The sequence below is a fragment of the Eptatretus burgeri genome, chromosome 7, assembly GCF_056783735.1.
Source record: "Eptatretus burgeri isolate ZD-2024b chromosome 7, Ebu_testis_v1, whole genome shotgun sequence".
In the NCBI taxonomy this organism is placed as follows: domain Eukaryota; kingdom Metazoa; phylum Chordata; class Myxini; order Myxiniformes; family Myxinidae; genus Eptatretus; species Eptatretus burgeri.
The window spans coordinates 91,646,900-91,672,508 of NC_140967.1; the positions used below are offsets into that span (position 1 = coordinate 91,646,900).

Below are 25,609 nucleotides of genomic sequence, written 5' to 3' on the forward strand. Positions count from 1 at the left end.
AAATCTTACCGATCATTGTAAGAGTTTTTTTTTTCTCACCTGATACCATATTTAATAATCGGAGCTCACCATCTCACCAATTATATAGGTATCCATCGCGATTAACCTTGGGAGCTCAGAGGAGTAAGGACAAACACGTTGGCACACCCCACCCATCACTTTGCTGAATATGGAGAAGGTGAGAGCATGGCCTTCTTTTAAACTTATATACTTTGTTATAAGAATCGGTAACTTCTTAACATTTTCAGATTTTGACAATTATTTCGTCCACGAAATCCTACCATCAAATGAGAAATCATATTTCAATGATATACTTTAATTAGTCTGTGAGAGTAGATCGTGTTTCCAAGGCAAGGCTCTTTGAGTTGGCCAAATCAAAATGGTGGCTAAGACGCCTGCAAGATGAAGTTGGGTTGACCATCGATGAACCTTTCATAAAAATAAGCTGTAAATTATCTTCAAAAGGGGTGTTTACATTTACCCAAATACCCAGTTTTCATTCATGCACTCCCTTTGAATTCCCTTGGTATGCATGCAAAGTTTCGGGCTACTCAGTTTCATGGTTTTGGAGTTATGAAGGAGACACACACACTGACTGACTGATACACACTGACATTTATTATATGTATAGATGTATAATTTGTCTGCCTGGTGTTGGCTTAATGGTTAGGGTGGTGGGCTTGGGATCCGAGGATCCTGAGTTCAAATCCCTCTTGGCTGTTGAATTAATACCAGGTGGGGTTGACTCTGCCTGTCATCCTTTTGAGGTTGGCAAAATGAGTGCCAGCTTGCTGGTATCCTGTGTCAGAGTGGCTACCCATCCAGGATTGTGCCCAATAGCCAAGGAGACTACTTAGGCAGCACCAATGTTCTGCATAGAGTATGGTCCTATTGGATGGATAATATGTGTATAATCACGATCCCTGTGCATGTACAATCACAATTGTGCATGTGTATGTGTAAATCATGATTCATGTATGTGTGCGTGTATATGTGCCGCCGCCACCTGTCATCTCAACTCGTGTCTCGAAGTCTGAATGGAACCTTCCCTGGTCCTGAAGCATCCATCTTCACCCCAGCAAGGATCCACGACTCGTGGACCAATCCACCTCCTTTTCCATGCTCTGTTTAATGCAGCCTTCCCTGTTCCTAAAGCATCCATCTTCACCTCAGCAAGGAACCACGACTCATGGACCAAGCCATCTCCTTATCCGTGCTCCGTTATCCCCTCCATTTTTAACTCCATTCCCAAAGTGGTGAGGATGTAGATCTACACGACCACCCTTGTGGCCTCCAGGGTATGCGTGGTCTCTGTCTCTTCCTTCTCTGTTGCACCCTTCCTCGGTCTCATCCTTCCTTGATGTGTCCATACCCATATAATGTGTGTGTATGTACCATGCATGTCCATGTACATACCATGTGTCTATGTGCATATCGTGTATGTGTGTCTATGTCCATACTGTATGTGTGTCCATGTACAGTGTCTCTAGGAAGTCTACACCCCCTTTCAAAATGTTCACCTTTGTTACCTTATAGCCTGGAATTAAATTGCATTAAAACAGACTTTTCCACCTTTATTTACACATCGTAACCCACAACTTCCAAGTGAAGAACAAATTCTACAAATTTCAGAAAATTAATGAGAAATACAAAACTAGAATATCTTGGTTGGATAAATGTCCACCCCCCTGAAATAGCAATTGTAAATTTGCTCAGGTGTAACCAATCGCCTTCAAATTCACACACCAAGTTAATTGACCTCCACCTGTGTTAAATTGTTGTGATTCTGATTATTTCAGAATCAAATCAGCTGTTCCTCTAGGTTTCCTCTGCCGGGTAGTGCATTTCACAGCAAAAACTCAACCATGAGACCTAAGGGGCATTCAAAAGACCTCCGGGATAAAGTTGTGGAAAGACAAAGATCAGGGGATGGGTATAAACATATTTCAAAGGCCTTGAATATCCTTTGGAGCACACACAATCAAGACAATCATGAAGAATTGGAAGGCATATGGAACTACCAAGACTCTGCCGAGATCAGGCCGTCCCTCTAAACTGGATGACGAAGCAAGGAGCAGTCTGATTACAGAGGTCAACCAAGAGGCTAATGGCAACTTTGAAAGAGCTACAGGCATTTATCACAAAGACTGGTCACTGTGTGCATGTGACAACAATATCCCAAGCACTCCAGAAGTCTGGCCCGTATGGTACGGTGGCAAAAAGAAGAAGCCATTACCGTCAAAAACCATCAAAAATGCCCACCTTTAGTCCCATTTGAGGTATGGAAAAAAACACTATAGAGATTCTGAAGCCATGTGGAAAAAAGTTTTGTGGTCTGACGAAACCAAGATGGAACTTTTTGGCCTAAATGGAAAATGTAACATTTGGTGCAAACCCAACACAGCACATCACCTAAAGAACACCACCATTACTATGAAGCATGGTGGTGGCAGTGTCATATTATGAGGATGTTTCTCATCAGCAGGGATTGGGGCACTTTGCAGGATAGAAGGGAAAATAAATGGAGCAAAACACAGAAAAATCCCACATGAAAACCTGCTGCCCTCTGCAAGAAAGGTGAAATTGGGACGGAAGTTCACCTTTCAGCATGACAACGACCCAAAGCACACAGTCAAAGCTGTGCTGGAGTGGCTAAGAAACAAAAAGATAAATGTCCTTGAGTGGCCCAGTCAGAGCCCTGACATAAATCCAATCGAGAATCTGTGGCACGACTTGAAGATTGCTGTCCATCAACGCTCCTCACGCAACGTGACTGAGCTTGAACAGTTTTGCGCAGAAGAATGTGCAAATATTGCCAAATAAAGGTGTGCAAAGTTGGTACAAAAAAGGTTACAACATTTCTTCTCTCCATTCTCTTAATTTGCCTTTATTGCATCCCTCAAGTCATATCTTTAGTCACATTTCTGAACTAAAATATTTTAAATCCCAGTTTGCAATGCATGTTCCTTTTCCAGGCTTTTTCCATGGAGGTCTCTCATCCCCTATTCTTGTCCAGGCTGGAAGTCCTCAAGGCAGCGTTATGGACCCTGTTCTTTTTCTGGTTTTCATCAATGATCTCTCCGACTCTCTGGAAAATCCTCTTTTCTCTTTGCTGATGACTCCACCCTGCCGTACCATCTGTCATCCCTCAGACCGGCAAGCAGCAGCTTTTTCGCTCACAGCAGATCTGGATAAAATCACAAACTGGTCCAACACGTAGAACATGTCTTTCAATCCTGACAAATCTCACACTTTCACCATGTCTCTCTGAAAGATCGGTTTGGAACCCCCCCACCAACCCATCTACTTTCTCCACAATTCTCTGGAAGAAGTCCTTTCTTTCAAGCTTCTGGGTCTCACAATCTGCCATGATCTTTCCTGGGAAAGCCACATTTCCAACCTGGCCTCCAAAGCCAGTCACCGACTGGGAATCCTCCATCATGCAAAGTCCTTCCTTGGCCCATCTGAGCTCCTGACCACAAACAAAGCTTCCGCCTGCAGCCTGATGGAGTACTGCTCTCTCCTCTGGGCTGGTGCTCCGACCTCTCACCTTTCTTGGCTTCACACTGTGAAAACCAAGGAATTTTGGATCATTGGTATCTCCAGCGATGAGGCTGAGTCTTTGGGCCTCTCACCGCAGGCAGGTCGGTGATCTTTCTGTCTTCTACCGTCTACTATCTGGTCTCGCCCCCCCCTCCCCCCGGCTCTGTCTGCGATTTGTCCCCACCATATTTCACAGGGCGCTCAAGGTCCACCAGCAACTTCTGGTTCTGGGTTTACAGCAGCATGTATAATATGAGTGTATATAATACCAACAATTTCCGGTTTTGGGTTTACAGCAGCATGTATAATATGAGTGTATATAATACCAACAATTATCCACAGATCTCTCTCAGGACTCTGCTGACGATCACAAGGTTAACTTTCCGGTCATTATCTGTCCCGTTTTAACTGTATATTTTCTCACCCACATATTACTGTGTGATCCTAATGTGGTTTTGTTTCAAAAATTATGCTATTTTGTGAGTTTTTGTTGACCTTGTCTTACCGGATTCCTTGAGGCCAACCCATCCTTCCCCTCTCAGTGTGTGATTGTGTTTATTTGTATTCTCTCACTATGACCTTCAATTCCTATTTTCCGCACTTTCCCAACTTTCCCCATCACTCCCAATCTAAACACTCTGTTTCTTGTCTTAAATCCCCAAAAAACTACCTTTTTCCCTGCATACCCACAAGTCCTGATCTTTCTTCTTCTTCCTCTTCTTCTTCTTATACTACTTCCTCTTCCTCTTCTTCTTCTTCCTCCTGCTAGCACACCATCTTTATTCTACTTGAACTGACCCTCTCTTGCCATTACCTTCACGATTTCTTCCTACAACCTTCCATTCCCGAATCTTACCAGTTCTTCGAAAATACATCAAAAATTAATAACCTTCTTTTTATCCGTTCAATCAATACACCTTTTGTAACCACGTGTCTATCTCCACCCTCTTTCTGGTACTTTTCATCGACCCAACAGCTTCACACTGCGTTTACAGTTCCAAATTCACCACACACTTCCACGATTCTACTTCAACCTTCCCTTTTCCGAATGTTTTGCAATCCTTATTAAAAAAAAACATAAATTCACTTTTGACTATACATCTCCCGTAACCACCTGCTTTTCCCGTAACCACGTGATCTGTTTACACCCCCTGCGTTTACCGATCCAAATTCACCATTCACCTCACGATTTTTTTCTCCAACCTTTCTATTACCGAAACTGATGAAAACTCTCTCAAACAATAGTAATAATAAAAAATAATAAAAAACGATCTCTTATAATGCTTCATCTTCCTCTTTCACACATGTGGTACTCTTTACTGTATCATAATGCACTACTCTTCTACGATTTAAACAGACTGCTCTCAATTCGACCTTTCCTTCATACCTTGCCTAAAAAATCCAACTGTTGCAGCGTTTCTTCTCTCCATTCTCTTAATTCACCTTTATTGCATCCATCAAGAAATGTGTTTAATCGCATCTCTGACCTAAAAATAAAAAAACCAAGCTCGAATGAGCTAAGATCCTCGTCCTCTTAATGATGACGTCATAAAAACGAACATGACGTCATTGTGATGTATCAGGTTTGCGATAAATTATCTGTGCTAATGCCCGGCTTGATTCCCGCAAACAAAATTCAAACAGCTTGCCGAGTTTCGGAGATAATGGTATAGGCGATTTCCATTAGCGGCGATATTATGACGTCAACTTTTTTTTCTCGGAGGAGTTTTCAAAATCGGAGATGGTTACTGTCTGCACAGGGAATTTTTACATATATATGTCAAGTTTCAGGAAGTTTCGATGAAAACTGTAGGCTGTGAAACAAAAAACCAAAAATGTCAAAAATAGAATGACGTCATAAAAAATTGATATGACGTCATAGTGAGGTATCATATGTGCGGTAATTCATCTCTGCTAATGCCCTGTTCGATTCCCGCAAACAAAATTTAAAAAGCTTGCCTAGTTTCGGAGATAATTTTTTAGGCGATTCCCATTAGCGGAGATATTTTGACGTCATAACTTTTTTTCTCGGAGGAATTTTCTAAATCGGAGATCGCTACTGTCTGCGCAGGGTATTTTTACATATATATATATATATATATATATATATATATATATATATATATATATATATATATATATATATATATATATATATACCAAGTTTCAGGAAGTTTCGATGAAAACTGTAGGTTGTGAAACAAAAAAGTCCACAAGAACAACAACGTGAGTAAGACTTAGAGATCCTCCACGAGGATCTAAAAACCTAGTTTGCAATCAATGAGTGTTCGCTTTCCATCAACCATTCTTTTTTTTCCAACTTCAGTGCCAACTCACCCCTCTCACCCCTCACTCTCAAAGCAACCATCACACTTTTCTCTCTCCAAGCCTCCCTCTCACCATTCTCACAAACTTCCCTCTCACCTTTCTCCCTCAACTCTCCCCACTCACCCTTCTCCTACCATTTACCCCTCTCACTCACGCCTCTCAAAGTTGCCCCCCGCCTCTTATCCACAAAGCTGCCCCCTTCCCCTGCCCTCTCACCTCCATCTCATCACTCCACCTCCTCAAATCCTCAACTGTCTTCTGCCTCCTCTCTTGCCCCCCTTCTCCCCCAGCACCACTGAGCTTTTTCTCCTCCTCATCCGGCCCCTTCCCCGAGCTATTCTGCAATCCCCCACACTCTTTTAACAACCCTCTTTACCTTCTGCCCTCCTCCCTTGTCCTACCCTCCCCCTCCCTGACCACCCCCTGCACCCAAAGCCTCCTGCCCTCCCTCTTCATTAACAGTGTGGACCTCAAATATTTGGGGCCTTTGTTCAAACCTCACAGATCTTTCCATACAAGTTGCCACTGACAAACCAGACATAATCTGCCTAACAGAAACTTTCCTCTCCAAAGACGTGTCTGATTCCCAAGTATCTCTCCCCGGTTACCCCCTCCTCAGGTATGACAGACCTGAGCCTCGTCCTGTTGGAGGAGTTGCTCTCTTCATCAAAGACTCTATTCCTCACTCTCCATGCACTGCCCTCACTCCCCCACACCCCCAGGAATACCTCAAGGCTCTTGCTACGGCTTCCCTTCCATTCCCACCTCATGTTTATATGTGTACTGTACCAATCACCAAACAGTGATGCCTCCATCTGCACCTCACTGTCTGAAAACATGGACCATCTTCTATCTTCTCATCCAAACTCTCTCTTCCTCATATGTGGTGACTTCAATTGTCATCATGCCAGTTGGCTCGGTGTGGTTACCTCTCTCACCTGTCATGGCATTTCAGCAAAAGCTTTATGTGACTCATTGGGACTAACTCAATTGGTCAATTTCCCGACCTGGATCTCAACCAATGGCACTCTGTCTCTTCTGGATCTGATTTTGACAAATTTCTCTGAAAATATCTGCTGTTCTTCCTCCACTCAAATCGGTTGTTCTGACCACGTCCTTGTCAAAGTGGACATCTCTCTGGCTGTTATCAGAGAACAACCTCAGCGCCGTCGAGTCTGGCATTTCACTCAAGCCGACTGGCAGGGTCTTCAAGCAGCCATCGACCTTCTAGACTGGTCTGCCGTCACTACTTTCTCCGACATCAACTCGTCCTGGGAATTCGTTCAAAGAAACTTGCTCTCTCTCATGCACAGATTTATCCCCTCTCATCTTCAGTTGGCCTACCCTTCCTCCCAGCAATGGTTCACTGAAGCTTGTGGCGAGGCAGTTGTCCTGAAACAACTTGCCTTTGCCTCATGGAAAGCAAATCCAACTGAGGGTAATCTCAGTTCCTTCCATAAAGCTCAGAAAAAGTGTGTATCTACCCTCAGGAGAGCCAGAAAACAACATCTTTCTAATCTCAAGTATGAACTCTCAAGCCTCTCTCCCTCCTCCAAATCCTGGTGGCATCTAATCAAATCTGTTTCTGGTGTATGTTCCCTCTCCATCCCCTCCCTTACATCAAATGGCTGCACTGCTGACACCACACATGATAAGGCTGAATGCCTAAACTCCATGTTTGCATATAAATCTTGTGTCCAAAACCCATTGCTTTCTGTACCCACCTTACCCAGTCACACCCAGCTGTCCCTGGACTCTGCATCCTTTTCTTCTGACAAAGTGGAGATCTTGCTGTCAAACCTCGACTCAGATTCTGCAACCGGTCCAATAGTCCAAGAGCATTAGGTCAAAATAGGCCCTAACCTGGACATTTTGGTAACAAGCTGATTTTTTCAGGATAGGTCCAGGAATATGTCTAGAATAACATACTAAAAGTCCTCATAAATCCTCCTTGAGCGTTTTCCGCAATCCAAGATGGCGTCCAAAATGGCCGCCTCTTCTGTTTTTCTCATAACTTTGCAAGCAGGTTTCCCCAAAACACACTTTAAATGTCTACATATATGTTTTGAAGTATGAGGAACTCATTAGAATACATCTTAAGAGATGCTGAAGCACGCAAGTACCAATAAGACCTCTTGAGTTCTTCCAAAAATCCAAAATGGCCGTCATTAACAATTTTATCTCAAAATTGTTTAAATATTTATCATTAATTAATTAACTGTGATATTTCATCCTGAAAATATTCAACAAACATTTCAATTATAAATGTGGTTGCTGTGCATACAGTATTCAAATCAATTTGAATGTTAAAGTCTAGAAGTGTGCCCTTAATCGCTTATGACATTACGAGGGAAACATTGTACCATCAATTTGATGCTAAAGAGACAGGGCGACATAAATTTGCCATATGGTCCATTTTCGTCACCTAAAGCTCGGAAATTGAAAACTTGGTGCTAACCTTTTTTTACCAACAAGATGCAGTTGATGTCTACCATGAGGTTCTATTTGAAACATTCCGTTATCATTAAGGAAGTAAAACTATTATTTTTGGTACCCAGACTAAATGCATGATCAAAATTTGTGTCTTCATGCATGTACTACACAGTACTGTGTAATATCACTTGACAGGGAATTTCTGTGGAGTAGTCTATCGTTACACCTAAAACATTGTATTGAATCATTTTATTTGTTTCATGCAGATGAAAAGAATTATAGTATGATAGAAATCAGAGAGTGTATGACACTCCTTCCTATTGGTACATGTATGCTGTATTTGTATAAAAGGTTCCTTTTTTGTGTGTGTCATGTCATTCCTATATTGTGATATGCTAGTATACATTCATTATTAATAATAGCAGACATTTTAAAGTGCCTTTTCCATTGGATACAAAGTGCTATGAGATGTCATCCCTGGTTGTCATAGGAGATAAAATATATTACCAGGCTGCGACAGTACAAGTGCAGTGCACATCTAGGGATAACAAAATAAGTTAGTCTTCAAGTCACATTTTACATTGCAATGAATTTCTGTGGAGTAGCCACTATCATCATCATTTTCCTCTCGGGTTTCCTTGCGAGATTTTCTCTGCCCAATACAATTCCTACCAGACATTCTGGCACCCCACAATGAGTTGATTCATCCGTAATTTAACTTCACAGGTATCAATATGTAAACATGCTATAGAGTACTGTGATTGTGATGTGTTATAGAAATTGCAGAATCATGTGATGGCATTGGCACTTGTGTGCTTCTACATCTCTTATAATGTATTCTATTGAGTTCCTTGTACTTCAAAACATATATTTAGACATCTAAAGTGCGTTTTGGGGAAACCTACTTGCAAAGTTAAGAGAAAAACATGAAATGGCGGCCATTTTGGACGCCATCTTGGATTGCGGAAAACGCTCAAGGAGGATTCATGAGGACTTTTAGTATGTTATTTCACACACATTCCTGGACCTTTCCTGAAAAAATCAGCTTGTTACCAAAAATGTCCAGGTTAAACCCTAATGCTCTTGGACTACAAACGGCATCAGCCCACGTGTCCTCAAAACCTGCTCCTCTGCTCTTGCTCACCCTCTCTCTGTTCTATTCACCCCCTCATTTGCTCAATGTCATCTGACATCTGCTTGGAAATCAGCAAACATTACCACCCTGCATAAAAAAGGTGCAAAAACATATCCCTGCAACTACAGACCAATCAGCCTTTTCCCAATCATGAGCAGAGTTATGGAATCCATCATCGCTTCAGACATGAAATCCTTCCTCTTTTCCAATGGCTTGATTTCCGATCATCAACTTGGTTTCAGACCAGGTCACTCTACCCTAGATATGCTGCTTCTGCTCTCCAAACAATGGATGGAGCTCCTCAATGCCAGACATGAAATCAGAGCCATCTCTCTCCAGACATATGGCATGCCTTCAATACGGTCTGGCACCCTGCACTGCTCAGCAAACTCTCCTCCTTTGGTATCCAAGGCCTTCTCCACTCATGGCTTGCAGACTTCCTTTCCTGTCGCAGCCAATGTGTGGCCCTAAATGGAGGTCTCTCATCCCCTCTTCCTGTCCAGGCTGGAGGTCCTGAAGACAGCGTTCTGAGCCCTGTTCTTTTTCTCGTTTTCATCAATGATCTCTCCGACTCTCTGTAAAATCCTCTTTATCTCTTTGCTGATGACTCCACCCTCTGCCATACCATCTGTTATCCCTCACATTGGCAAGCAGCAGCCTCTTCATTCTCGGCAGATCTGGATAACATCACAAACTGGTCCAACATGTGGAACATGTCTCTCAATCCTGACAATTCTCACGCTCTCACTTTGTCTCTCCGAAAGCCCATTTAGAACTCCCTCTCCCCCATCTACTTTCTCAACAAACCTCTGGAAGAAGTCCTTTCATTCAAGCTTCTGGGTCTCACGATCTGCCATGATCTTTCCTGGGAAAGCCAGATTTCCAACCTGGCCTCCAAACCCAGTCGCCGACTGGGCATCCTCCGTCGTGCAAATTTCTTTCTCGGCCCACCTGAGCTCCTGACCACGTACAAAGCTTTAGTCCACAGCCTGATGGAGTACTGCTCTAACCTGTGGGCTGGTGCTCCTGCCTCTCATCTTTCTCGGCTTCAGGCAGTGGAAACCAAGGCATTTTGGATCATTCGTATCTCCCGCCATGAGGCTGAGTCTTTGGGCCTCTCACTCTCTCACTACAGGCAGGTTGGTGGTCTTTCTGTCTTCTACCGTCTCCTCTCCGGTCTCACCCCCCCCACTCTGTCTGTGATTTGTCCCCACCATATTTCCGCAGGGCGCTCAAGGTCTGCCAACAACCCCTTTCTGGTAAAACTACTAAAATCACGAATAATTGCTCACCTTCACTCTTTCATTCCTCTTTTTTTTCTCCATATTTGGAAGAAACTCCCACACTTTCTTAAATCCCATTCCTCCCTCCAGGTCTTCAAAACAGCTGTTTACCACCACCTCTTATCTTCCCTCATCCAAAACACGATCTTTTCTACCCCCGTTAATCCACCTCACACCCTCCTTCAAATTCCCTGCCTTCCTTCCCGAAAGTTCCCTGTCGTGTGAGGTCCTGAAAGTCCCTGTAATGTCCATCTTGTATACCCCATGTTTCCCTCCTCATCCCTCTCCCTTCCACAGATCTCTTAATGTCTCTGTTCCCCACTGTTTTGTCCTTCCCGCTCCCTCCCCTCTTATCTCCTGCCTCCCTTGTTATGCGTTGTGTGTGAGCTCTCTTACGAGTCTCGACAATGTATACAAAAAAAAGAGTTGTTGGAGACCCATCCCAACATACTCACACGTGTAATTGCTGTCAAAGGTGCTTCCACCAAGTATTAACTCAGGGGGGTGGACACTTCTCCAACCAAGATATTCTAGTTTTGTATTTTTCATTAATTTTTTTGAAAATTATTGAATTTTCTTTTCACCTTGAAGTTTTGAGTTACAATGTGTAAATAAAGATTAAAAAGTCTGATTTATTGCAATTTAATTACAGGCGACAAAGCAACCAAAGGTGAAAAAATTGAAAGGGGGTGTAGACTTTCTGTAGGCACTGAACGTACCGTGTGTGTGTGTGCGTCCATGTACATACCATGTGTGTGTGTTCATATCCATATACTGTGTGTGTGCGTCCATGTACAGACTGTGTGTGTGCGTCCATGTACATACCATGTGTGTGTGTTCATATCCATATACTGTGTGTGTGCGTCCATGTACAGACTGTGTGTGTGCGTCCATGTACATACCATGTGTGTGTGTTCATATCCATATACTGTGTGTGTGCGTCCATGTACAGACTGTGTGTGTGCAACCATGTACATACAATGTGTGTGTTCATGTACATTGTGTGTGTGTGTGTGTGTGTGTGTGTGTGTGTGTGTGTGTGTTCATATCCATATACTGTGTGTGTGCGTCCATGTACAGACTGTGTGTGTGCAACCATGTACATACAATGTGTGTGTTCATGTACATTGTGTGTGTGTGTGTGTGTGTGTGTGTGTGTGTGTTCATATCCATATACTGTGTGTGTGCAACCATGTACATACAATGTGTGTGTGTGTGTGTGTGTGTGTGTGTGTGTTCATGAACATACTGTGTGTGTGCAACCATGTACATACAATGTGTGTGTTCATGTACATTGTGTGTGTGTGTGTGTGTGTGTGTGTGTGTGTGTGTGTGTGTGTGTGTGTGTGTGTGTGTGTGTGTGTGTGTATGTGTGTGTGTCTGCGACCGCTGTTTCTCCACAACCACCGCCGGTCTGCGACCGCTGTGTGTGTGTGTGTGTGTGTGTGTGTGTGTGTGTGTGTGTGTGCGTGTGTGTGTGTGTGTGTGTGTGTGTGTGTGTGTGTGTGTGTGTGTGTGTGTGTGTTCATGAACATACTGTGTTTATGTAAATACCATGTATTTATGGTTTACATGCATATGGTCCATTTACATATTGTGCATGTACTTCCATGTCCATACCATGTGTGTGTCCATGTCGGTATCATGTGGATGTCCATGTCCATACCGTGTGTATGTCCATGTTTGTACTGTGTGCGTCCCTGTCCGTACTGTGTGTATCCATGTTTGTGCTGTGTGTGTCCATGTCCATACTGTATCTGTGTCCATGTACATACCAAGTATGTGCACGTTCGTGTAAATATGTAAGCTTTTTCTTTTTATGGTTTTGATCTTTAAAACTCTTGCATTAACCTCAAATGATGTGTGCAAATACATTGTCAACGTCGTTATTTTATAAACATCATCACTACCTTCATCATCACCATCATCAAAGGATTATTTTTCCCACAAAATCATCATCATCATCATTTTACTGGGACGCTATTTGTCAGCATAAAATCTTTGCCTATTATGTCCTACCTGTGTGTAATTCCTGCTTGTCAGGTTTGCGTGAAACGATTACACATTTAGCATGTCCCAGTGAAATGGACTTGCCAAATGCTCGGATAACCTGACGAGGCAAGTCAGCTAATTATATATATCTCTTCTTTTTTCTTTTTAACTTCACTCATTGTACTAAGAAATGCCTCATAAGTCCTCTTACTTTCAACTCTCTTAAACCCCCCCATGCTATCAGGAGCTGAAGCAAAAGACACGTTTCCCATTCTCCCTCTCATCCCATCAAAATATTCCTAAATTTATGTTTGCCGTTTCCTTGTTGACAATTGCATTGATTGTAATCGCAATTAATGGGATTATTAATAAATGGGATAAAAGTAAAATATAACTCCTTCATATATATTTTGTTGTGGTGCCAGGTTCGGTGGTGTGGACGACCGCTAAATGGAGCAGTTGGGTCGTCTACCACGGAACACCGGAATTGAAGGTCGTAACCTTCGGATAACTCCGAAGGTCACGGGTCCCTTAGTGGACCGTGGACGCCGATATTTTGATGGCGTGGGGTAGGATTAATTGTCTAATTCCAATTTACCTAAGTACCCATGCCGTCTAACTACCGGGGAAGCCACACCCTCGGCCGACTTTGTCCGAACCGAGTCGCTGTTACCGACTCTGATCCGGCATAACCGAGGAGGGGTTACCAAAGCCTGCCGGACCGAATGAACAATTTACGGCACAAACGGCCTCCCTATTTCTCAAGCCTGCACCGTGCTGGGTCAATGATAGAAACAACAGGCAACAAGCTGGTACATTTAACACGGGGTTTATTTATAATGGGGAGAGGGAGACAAAGAGCAGAGTTACACCGAATATAATCAAATGTGCAATGATGCAAGGCACTTATACCGTTTCTACTTAAAGACTGGGCCCACAGACACACACACACACACACACACACACACACACACACACACACACACACACACACACACACACACACACACACACACACACGAAATGGACCCCACCCAGTCTTTATTCGGTCCTCCAGCTGAGGATGATAGTTCAGCTGGGGGGACAGAGTTCCGTGGTGTACATGGCCGTGTCGTGCGGCTTGCCAACCTGCCCCTGTGGAGCCCGAGATTCTTGGCGGGGAAGTTGGATGCTCCGACCACCAGCCCGCACGCTCCAACACAAACCACCACGGTGGGACTCGAACCCGCGTGGTCAGCTTCACACCAAGCGCCGAGGAGAAGACCAGGGACGAAGACCAACGACCACGACAAGGAGCGCCCAGCAGGCCAGAACACAAGGGGGGTGTCTGACTAGCAACCTCTTCTTGCACACACTTGATTCTCTCTGTCGCTGTTTTGGTGCTTCTCTCCTCTTTGTCGCTTAGTCGAGACATTCTTCTTTCCCTGGGCGTTCTGGCTTCCCATTGGCTGGGGCATGCGTGCGATGCTCGCCCTTCGCTCATTGGGCAGAGGAAACACCCCATGCCCTTTTTAGGAGCGGGGTTCCGATCTGAGGCGATGGAAGCCCCGCCCACGTCTGTGCTCGGCACGCACGCGCGTGAGGAAGGCCGATGGTGGCAGGAGCGAAGGAGGATGTTGTTGTTGTTGTTGTTGGATATTAATTCTAACTAAATAATAACTCGCAGCGCACATACACTTAATCACCCATTAAACATAGGGACGGGACCCTAACTATAAACACATACTTATCGAAATAACTGAACTGCGGGGACTCTGGCTGTTGTGTGCCAATTGCTGCCAGATTTGTAACTATATATATATATATATATATATATATATATATATATATATATATATATATATATATATATATATATATATATATATATATGTCTTAGATAAAGCCAGTTCGTTTTTATGTTTGTTGGTATGGATTTCTAGATAACCCCATTGGTTGAACAGTTGGCCTGACCACCCACAATTGTAAGTTGAAGTAAAATCGTACAACCGCCATTTTGTGAAGGGCATAGGCCTCAGGCTTCAGGCCTCAGGCCTCTGGTATCAGCCCATGGACCAGTGCAATTGGAATTATCCGAGCTACATAACCATGATGTATTGTTTATGTACATAAGCAGTACATATGTTTTTGCATATAACTCGGGTTATTTTTATTATGTTCAGGAGCGATCGCAGCAATTTTTCGGTTGCATAATTTTGGTTTTAGCCCGACCCTTCGAGGCTGATTCGTGTGAAAATACAGAAGGGTCAATTGTCCTAAGCATCAGGCATGTTTTTGTTTCATGTATGTAATCCGCATTCTTTTTTTTGGAGAATCATTCAATGGAGCGGTCTATTGTCTATACACTGCCCAAATAAAGGGATGAGCAATTTGTGTAATAAATGAAGGTTTTTGTGCGTAATATAATTTTCGTTTTCAATGTGAAGGCTGAATAGTGTGAAAATACAGAAGGGTCTCCCATCATTTTGATGGGCTTTTCTGCTCGTAAGGAATATAATGTCGATTCATTTTTGGTGGGATATGCGTCTCATGGAGTTATGAAGGTCGACACAGATGTTTATGGAACTGTTTTAAGATGGAGGCTTATGACAAACGACCTGAACTACTGCAGCTATTTATTCAACAAATGCATCCAAAATGCTTTTTACCACAGACGGGGCATCGCTTCCTGACCATATATTATGCCTGCAACTGGGGACTGGGTCATTTGTTATATCAACCGTTTTGCTATAGAAAAGGGACGCTCAGACCGAAACAGCTCTTTGATGGTACCTTGTGCCCTGGGAGACATGATTTTCACCCGGTAATGTTATTTTCACGAATTGTGACTAAATTCTGAAAATACCGAAACTATTTTGACTTTTTTCCCCACTAAGGCAAGCACTAAAAATAGAGTTGGTAAGATAGAATAAGAACTTTGTTCTCAACTGGTTGTCAAATGTAGCTGTTTTCATCACACAGAAAGTTCACCCTGTTATTCTGGGTGGAGGTCCTGAGATTCCATTTCTCTTTGTATGAACTAAACGTTGATATAATTGTGTTTATGTGGCTGTCCGTAATCACTTGAGGAGTGATAGAAACACATTGTGAGTTGTGTGCGGTCGTACATCATCAATTGACCAATTTCACTCCATGGTTAACTTAGGTCAAGGAACCAGAGAAAAAGCATCAGTTTGACCTTAAACTTAACCCCGGCACATTTCAGGCACGGCTTTCATTCCGGCCGCAGAGAAGAGACTGCAACATCTGCTCCGAGCAGCTTCCCCTCACCCACTGGTAGAGCTGCTGCGCCTTGCGGAGAACGCACGCTCCAGAGCTGCGAGCCAGAGCCTCGGCTCGCTTTAATCAGCAGCTCGGAAAAAAGGTCCCCCACACATCCCGCTCCCCACCTTGCTCTCAACATTATACATAGGCCTACATCCCAAGCTTGCTTCAATACTTGGCATAAGTCCATTTGCACTCTAGCCATGTATTATAAACGGTGGTTCACCTGGAATATCCAGCTGTTTCAAAGCTGCAGACGTTGCGGTCGTTGAATATAAACCTTCAAAAGGTAATATGAGACTCACCTAAGTTTCACAATCCTCCAAAAACGCTATTTGTAGTTTGTAGACAGAATTTGAGGCGTTACTTCAATACTCCAGAAAGAATGTGAGATCAGATTTTATAAGGGGCGATCAGCATACATGTCAGGTTACCACCCTTAACCCCACCACCCCCACTCACAAATTTGTGGTCATGTTTTGTTTTATCTCTTGTCCGTTGCTAGGTTCCCAAGGTTGGGTTGTGTTGTATTAAACAAAAACAGTTATGCATGCATGTCATAAAAATTTAATATTTGTGATTTCTAATATCGATAATTGCCATATTTATTGTAGTTGGGTGGGATGATGAATAAACAGAAGTGCAGATTTTTGTGGATTTGAAAAGCCGTAAGAACATGAAGAAGCATCACTTCACTCTCGGAAAATCACCTTCTCTTGTCGAGTGAGTTCGTCACCAATCTACGGTCGGTGTTTTATGAAAACTTTAATACTGAAACGGCAGTAACTGTGACATCAGATCGTTATCTTCACATACTGAAGACTTACCTCTGGGACAGGGTGAGAATTAATGAAAATCTTTGATTTCAACAACATGGAGCCCCATCCTGCTCCTGATAATGAATGTCTCCCTTGATTGAGACAATTTTCTGAATTGTCTTATCAGTCACAGAACTGAATTCCCATGGTCCCCCAGATCCACTGACTATTTTAATGGGAACTAGTCAAAGGGAGGATGTTTCAGTTGAAACAAACCACAACTGCTGATTTGAAAGATGCAGTTATTCAGATTATCTCAGGAGTGACGCAAGACATCCATGAGAAAGTAATACGTAACCTGTTGCTGTGTATACTAAATGTATAGAACAGAAGGAAGGTCATATGGAGCACTTGGTTTAAGTACTAAAACTTGAGGATGTTTTAAGACTTAAATAATGAAATGAGTCCGAGTTTTTGTTTTATTCATCTTCTTATTTCACCCCCACCATGTGTGTGTGTGTGTGTATTTCTATATATATATATATATATATATATATATATATATATATATATATATATATATATATATATATATATATATATATATATATATATATATATATATATATGGTAGTAGTGTATGTTTATTTGTTCTCTTATAACTCGAGAACTACGCATCGATTTTCTTTGGCCGTTTCAATTTTTCTGCCGCAATTAATTTATTTTCCGTGTTGTGACTTTTTTGATTCACAACCTGATCAAAATAAGACAAAGACAGACCAGTGGACGTTTACAAAGTTTCTGATTTTAGACGCCCCGAAAAAGGAAGGGCTCCATTGGTCCCAAGGCAGCTGCAGCTAAGCGAAAACACACTAAGAGGCGACAGGAGACTGAAGAGGAGCAAGATGCCAGGCTAAATGAAGAGGCACAGTGGCAACAGCAGCGGCGACAAAATGAGACTGAAGAGGAGCGATCAGCCAGGCTAAATGAACAGGCTCATCGGCAACAACAGCGGCGACCAAATGAGACTGAGGAAGAGTGTGATGCAAGACTTGAGGCAATGCGTCACCACACTGCAGAAGCACGAGCACTGGCCCAGGCACAAGAGCACAACAATGCCAACAGGGTGGCATTCACGTATGACCCGGCTGACCCAACAACACATGCAGACATCGGCCGAATGGACTAAGTCTGCACCCACTGCTCTGCTGACAAGTTCAAGGGAGAGAGCAAGGGTGTGTGCTACAGCGATGGCAAGGTCGTCTTTGAGCCCTCTCCTGCCCTTCCTCCCTTTCTGAAGGAACTTCTCTCAGGTGAAGGTCCCCTCAGCAAGCACTTCCTTGACAACATTCGGACGTATAATGGCAGCTTTGCGATGACGAGCTTCGGGCACAAGGAAGCTGAAGTCCAGGGCTGGAACCCGAGCTTCCGGATCCAAGGTCAAGTGTTCCACCGCATTGGCAGCTTGCACCCACCTGAAGAGGGCCAGCCAAAGTTCCTACAGGTCTACTTCCTGGACTCACACGCCAAGGAGCTGTCTGCTAGGAACTACAGCAGCCTCAAGCCACACATCCTTGAGATGCTCACAAAGTGGTTTCACGAAAATAACCATCTGGTCCATGAGCTCAAGACTGCAAGAGATGTACTTGCAGAAGGAGGCAACTCTGAAGAGCGCCAGATCATCATCAGAGAGAACAAGCAACCGCAAGGAGAGCACACACGCCATTACAACGCCCAGTCTGCACCAGAAGTTGCCATCCTAATGGACAATGAGCCAACAAAACCCAGAGACATTGTCCTCGGACTTCGCGATGGGGCAGTTAAAATGATCAATGAGCTGCATGCATCTTATGATGCACTCCAGTATCCCATTGTGTTCCTATATGGATCAGATGGCTACAGCATCCGTCTGTTGGCCAAGACTGCTACTGGGCGGGATGGACGAAAACTCACAAAGCTGCAGTGCTACAGCGACCACATCATGGCGAGAGAGGGCAACCACAGACTGCAGATGCGACGACTCTTTCAGCAGTTTCTGGTCGATCTCTACTGCAAGATCGAGACAGAGCGACTGGGCTTCATCCGCTGGGAGCAAAAGAACTTGCTTGCTGATGACTACGACAACCTCTGTGACAGCCTCATGAGCACTGATGACGAATGCTGACAACGACAAAGAAATGTGAAATGTGTCCAAATTAAATGTGATATATATGAAGCACCACAATGTACCCCTTTCATATTCCTAGTTTTTTCCCCCGGGCAACGCCGGGTACTCCAGCTCGTGTGTGTGTGTGTGTGTGTGTGTGTGTGTGTGTGTGTGTGTGTGTGTGTGTGTGTGTGTGTGTGTGTGTGTGTGTGTGTGTGTGTGTGTGTGTGTGTGTGTGTGTGTGTGTGTGTGTGTGTACACAGGGTAATGATGATCACACATTTCTCTCTGGAGGACTGTGGGCTGGTGTATAAAGGATGCCATTGGTCACCTCATGGGGTGAAAGTCTATGAAACATACTCATTGTTCTCTTTTTAGTTTGTATTTGGTAGGTGCTCAACCTAATCCCGCTGCATGTCTTAGGTGATGACCTTTGCTTTTCAGAAGTGGTACACACACACACACACACACACACACACACACACACACACACACACACACACACACACACACACACACACACACACACACACACACACACACACACACACACACACACACACACACACGAGGGTGAATACTTCGATACCTGGGAGAGTGCTTTGTTCCACCTTCTGAAACACATATATGGAGATGACAACCAACAACACACACGCTGCATTTACACAACACATTTTCCTCCAAATTATTTGTTCTGCACATTGAAAAATAAAATAATATAACTTTCACGTGTCTTGTATTATTATGAGCAACTTGTTCACGCAACTTTTTGAACTCCCTTCATAGGGACCATCCTGTACCCCCGTAATGACATACTTTCCACGCCAACTTTCCATGCTTGCGCAACGGCTGCCGTTTGCCTGGTGGCCAGTTATTCATGGTGGGGTGCTCTGCTGAGATTTATTTCACTGCTTCATCCACCACCTGCTTGTCTCTTCATGTAATTGACACTTCACTTTGGTAGAACAATGCACCATGCATAGTAACCAGTTGTATGTTCAAAATGGGGCTGTGCTGACTTTTCAATATTCTGAGCAGGTGGAGATGCTCAACCACCAGGTCAGCCTTCAGAGAGCATAAGCCGGCATACGTTGTCAGGGATTGCTATGTCTCTTCAATTGCATCAAACAGCAAGGTTGCGGCAAAAGGTGATAACCCAACTCGCTTCCTCGTAGATCGATGACATGATCGGGTGGGATACTGCGTGGAATGTGGAAGCCATCGAATAATACACAATAAACTTTGGAGAAACCCAGGACAACCTCAAATTCCACAACGATTTTTTGTCCTGATCATGCCAGGTCATCATGACACGGAGACAAGTCTGTTCTCGCCCTGCACCGCCCAACGTCCTGACATTGCCTGTCGATGCTATTTTGGACATTCAGATTACAGGCATCACATCTGCGCCGGTCTCTCATTGCCTCCGAACACATCAGCTGCGACAACGGTGCGATTTGCCGAGGGAGTGCCCCAATGATTTAACACATCATTTTAATCACAGGGAAATGGTGACCACATATTTCTCGACGGAGGACTGTGGGCTAGCGTATAAAGGCTGCTCTAGGTCACCTCATGGGGTGAAGGGGTTTGGTGTTGAAATGTTTGTGTCACACTCATTGCCTTCCTTTTAGTGTGCAAATAGTAGGTGCTCTACTTACTTAATGCAGCTGGATGTCTTATGCGATTACCTTTGCTTTACAGAAGTGGTGACAACTGGTCACATAATAAAAGAGCAGCCACCGTAATAATAATAACAATGAAAACGATTATAATTATAACAACTAAATAGGACTGAGACAAAACAATAACTAACCCCACTTCGACCACATCCACACCATACCACAGTATGTATATATGTATATATATACACACACTGCCAGTCAAAAGTTTTAGAACACCCCCATTTTTCCAGTTTTTACTGAAATTTAAGCAGTTTAATGTTTCAATGTACTCTGAAATTAAAGCACAGAGCAAATAAACAATTGCAGATAAAAAAGAAATCATGGAATCGTTTTGGTGAACAAAATTTAATCTAAAATTTTGACTCATCAAAGTAGCCACCTTTTGCAGATATAACAGCCGAACATACTCGTAGCATCCTTTCTACAATGGAAATCAAATATTGTTCGGAAAGTTCTTCCCAACACTTGCAGAAGTTCCCACAAATGTGTTGCACTTGAGGTTGCTTTGCTTTCACCCTTCTGGTTCTGGGTTTGAAGCGACGGCAGGGTCTTTCAGGGCTCTCTGCTGACGATCACAAGGTTAACTTTCCGGTCATTATCTGTCCCGTTTTAACTGTTTATTTTCTCACCTACATGTTACTGGGTGTTCCTAGTTTGGTTTTGTTTCAAAAATCGTGCTATTTTGCGAGTTTTCGTCAACCTTGTCTTACCGGGATCCTTGAGGCCTACCCATCCTTCCCCTCTTGGTGTATGGTCATTTTTATTTGTATTTTCTTCGCATAACCTTCAATTCCCATCTTCCCCACTTTCCCAACGTCCCCCATCCCTCTCAACTAAACACTCTGTTTCTTGTCGTAAAACCAAAATAAAAAACTACCTTTCTCCTTGCGTACCCATGAGTCCCGATCCTTATTCTGCCTCTTCTTCTTCTTCCTCCTTCTGCTGGCACACCATCTTTATTCAACTTGAGCTGACCCACTCTCACCATTACCTTCACAATTTCTTCCCACAACCTTCCATTCCCAAATCTTACCTATCCTTTAAAAATACATCAAAAATTAATAATTTTCCTGGATCCTTTCAATCTATATATCTCATGTAACCACGTGTGATTCTCCACCCTCTTCCTGATACATTTCATCGACCCAGCAGCTTCACTGCGTTTACCATTCCAAATTCACCACACGCTTCCACGATTTTACTTCAACCTTCCCTTTTTCTGAATGTAATGCAATCCTTATTTAAAATAAATAAATAAATTCACTTTTCCCGATACACCTCCCAGAGCCACGTGCTTCTCCCGTAACCACGTGATCTGTTTACACCCCCTGCGCTTACTGATCCAAATTCACCATTCATCTCACGATTTTTTCTCCAACATTTCCATTCCCTAATCTGATGAAAACTATCTCAAACAATAATAATAATTAAAACGATCTCTTATAATGCTTCATCATCCTCTTTCACAAGTGTGGTACTCTTTATTGTATCATAATGCACAACTCTTCTTCAATTTCAACAGATGGCTCTCAATTCGACCTTTCATTCATACCTTGCCTAAAAAAATCCAACTGTTACAGCGTTTCTTCTCTCCATTCTCTTAATTAGCCTTTATTGCATCCATCAAGAAATGTCTTTAATCGCATTTCCCATTTTCCATTTTCCATTTCCCCAAAAAAGTCAACCCCAGTTTGCAATGAGTGTTCGCTTTAAATCAACCATTCTTTTTTTTCCAACTTCAGTGCCAACTCACCCCTCTCACCCCTCACTCTCAAAGCAACCATCACACTTTTATCCCTCCAAGCCTCCTTCTCACCATTCTCACAAACTTCCCTCTCACCTTTCTCCCTCAACTCTCCCCCCTCACCCTTCTCCCACCATTCACCCCCTTCACTCACCCTTCTCAAAGTTGCCCACCCCCTCTCATCCACAAAGCTGCCTCCTTACCCTGCCCTCTCACCTCCATGTCATCACTCCACCTCCTCAAATCTTCAACGGCCTTCTGCCCCTCTCTTGTCCCCTCTCTCCGCCAGCACCACAGAGCCTTTTCTACTCCTCATCCAGCCCCTCCCCTTGCTATTCTGCAATCTCCCACACTCATTCAACAAATCTCCTTACCTCCCCCCCTCCTCCCTTGTCCCACCCTCCCCCCCCCCCCCTACCCCCTGCACCCAAAGCCTCCTCCCCTCCCTCTTCATTAACAGTGTGGACCTCAAATATCCGGGGCCTTCACTCAAACCTCACAGATCTTTCCATACAAGTTGCCACTGACAAACCCAACATAATCTGCCGAACAGAAACTTTCCTTCCTCAAGATGTCTCCCACTCCCAAGTATCTTTCCCTGGTTACTCCCTCCTCCAATATGACATACCTGAGCCTCATCCTGGTGGAAGACTTGCTCTCTTCATCAAAGACTATTCCTCACTCTCCATGCACTGCCCTCACTCCCCCACACCCCCAGGAATACATCTAGCTATGGCTTCCCTTCCACTCCCACCTTATGTTAAAAGTGTACTGTACCATCCACCAAACATTGATGACTCCATTTACACCTCGTTATCCAAAAACATGGACCAACTTCTATCTTCTCATCCAAACTCTCTCTTCCTCATATGTGGTGACTTTAATTGTCATCATGCCAGTTGGCTAGGTGTGGGTATCTCTCTCACCTGTCATGGCACTTCAGCAAAAGCTTTCTGCGACTTATTGGGACTGACTCAATTGGTCAATTTTCCAAACCGGATCTCAACCAATGGTATGTCATCTCTTCTGGATCTGATTTTGACAAATTTCCATGAAAATATCTGCTGTTCTTCCCCCGCTCCAATCGGTTCTTCTGATCACATGCTTGACAAAGTGGACATCTCTCTGGCTGTTATCAGAGATCCACCTCAGCGCCGTCAAGTCTGGCATTTCACGCAAGCTGACTGGCAGGGTCTCCAAGCAGCCATCAAACTTCTAGACTGGTCTCCCATCACTACTTTCTCCAACATCAACTCATCCTGGGAATTTTTTCAAAGAAACTTGCTCTCCCTCATGCACAGATTTATCCCCTCTCATCTTCAGTTGTCTTACCCTTCCTCCCACCCATGGTTTACTGAAGCTTGTGGCGAGGCAGTTGTCCTGAAACAACTTGCCTTTGCCTCATGGAAAGCAAACCCAACTGAGGGTAATCTCAGTTTCTCCCATAAAGCTCGGAACAAGTGTGTATCTACCCTCACGAGAGTCAGAAAACAACATCTTTCTAAGCTCAAGTCTGAACTCTCAAACCTCTCTCCCTCCTCCAAATCCTGGTGGCATCTAATCAAATCTGTTTCTGGTGTATGCTCCTCCTCCTTCCCCTCCCTTACCTCAAAAGGCTGCACTGCTGATACCACACGTGAAAAGGCTGAATGCTGAAACTCAGTGTTTGCTTCTAAATCTTGTGTCCCAAACCCATTGCTTTCTGTACCTACCTTACCCAGTCTCACCCAACTCTCCCTGGATTCTGTGTCCTTCTCTCCTGACAAGGTGGAGAGCTTGCTGTCAAACCTCGATTCAGATTCTGCAACCGGTCGAGATGGCGTCAGCCCACGTGTCCTAATAACCTGCTCCTCTGCGCTTGCTCACCCTCTCTCTGTTCTATTCACCCTCTCATTTGCTCAAGGTCATCTGCCCTCTGCTTGGAAATCAGCAAACATTGCCTCACTGCATAAAAAAGGTGCAAAAACAGATCCCTGCAACTACAGACCAATCAGACTTCTCCAAATTGTCAGCAAGGTTTTGGAATCCATCATCTCTTCAGACATGAAATCCTTCCTCTTCCACAATGGCTCGATTTCTAATCATCAACTTGGATTCAGACCAAATCACTCTACCCTGGATAAGCTGTTTCTGCTCTCCCAACAATGAATGGAGGTCCCCAATGCCAGACATGAAATCATAGCCATATTCTTAGACATATCGTGTGCTTTTGACATTGTCTGGCACCCTGCCCTACTCTACAAGCGCTCTTCCTATGGTATCCAAGGCCATCTCCACTCATGGCTCGCAGACTTCCTCGCCTGTCACAGTCATCATGTGGCCCCAAATGGAGTTCTTTCATCCCCTCTTCCTGTCCTGGCTGGAGTTCCTCAAGGTCGTGTTCTGGGCCCTGTTCTTTTTCTGGTTTTCATCAATGATCTCTCTGACTCTCTGGAGAATCCTCTTTATCTCTTTGTTGATGACTCCACCCTCTGCTGTACCATCTGTCATCCCTCAGACCGGCAAGCAGCAGCTTCTTCACTCACTACAGATCTGGGTAAAGTCACAAACTGGTCCAACACGTGGAACATGTCTTTCAATCCGGACAAATCTCACACTCTCACTATGTCTCTTCGAAAGGACCCTTTGACAACCCCCACCCCCCCCCCATCCACTCTCTCACAATCCTCTGGAAGAAGTCCTTTCTTTCAAGCTTCTGGGTCTCACTATCTGCCATGATCTTTCCTGGGAAAGCCATATTTCCAACCAGGCCTCCAAAGCCAGTCGCTGACTGGGAATCCTCCGTCATTCAAAGTCCTTCCTTGGCCCACCTGAGCTCCTGACCACATACAAACTTTCATCTGCAACCTGATAGAGTACTGTTCTCCCCTCTGGCCTGCTGCTCCTGCCTCCCACCTTTCTCGGCTTCACACTGTGGAAACCATGGCATTTTGGATCATTGGCATCTCCCTCGATGAGGCTGACTCTAAGGGCCTTTCGCTCTCGCACTGCAGGCTGGTCGGTGGGCTTTCTGTCTTCTCTCTCCTCTCTGGTCTCCCCCCTGCTGTGTCTGCGATTTGTCCCCACCATATTTCCGCAGGGCACTCAAGGTCCGCCAGCAACTCCCTTCTGGTAAAACTACCAAAATCACGAATCACTGCTCACCTTCACTCTTTCATTCCTCTTTTTCCCCGCCTTTGGAATAAACTCTCTCACTATGTTCAATCCCATTCTTCCCTCCAGGCCTTCAAAACAGCTGTTCACCACCACCTCTTGTCGTCCTCCACCCAAATCCTCGATCTTTTCTACCCCCGTTAAT

At 44.0% G+C, this 25,609-nt stretch overlaps 1 protein-coding gene across 1 annotated transcript in view; it reads left to right on the forward strand.

Annotated features, from left to right (window-relative positions):
- The window catches only part of LOC147023789 (forkhead box C1-A-like), a 328,450-nt gene that overhangs the window by 93,916 nt on the left and 208,925 nt on the right, over positions 1-25,609 (forward strand). The window contains exons 2-3 of the mRNA XM_085889590.1: positions 89-178; positions 15,920-16,078. The gene's annotated coding sequence lies outside the window, so the exon portion shown is untranslated. The remainder of the gene's footprint in view (positions 1-88; positions 179-15,919; positions 16,079-25,609) is intronic.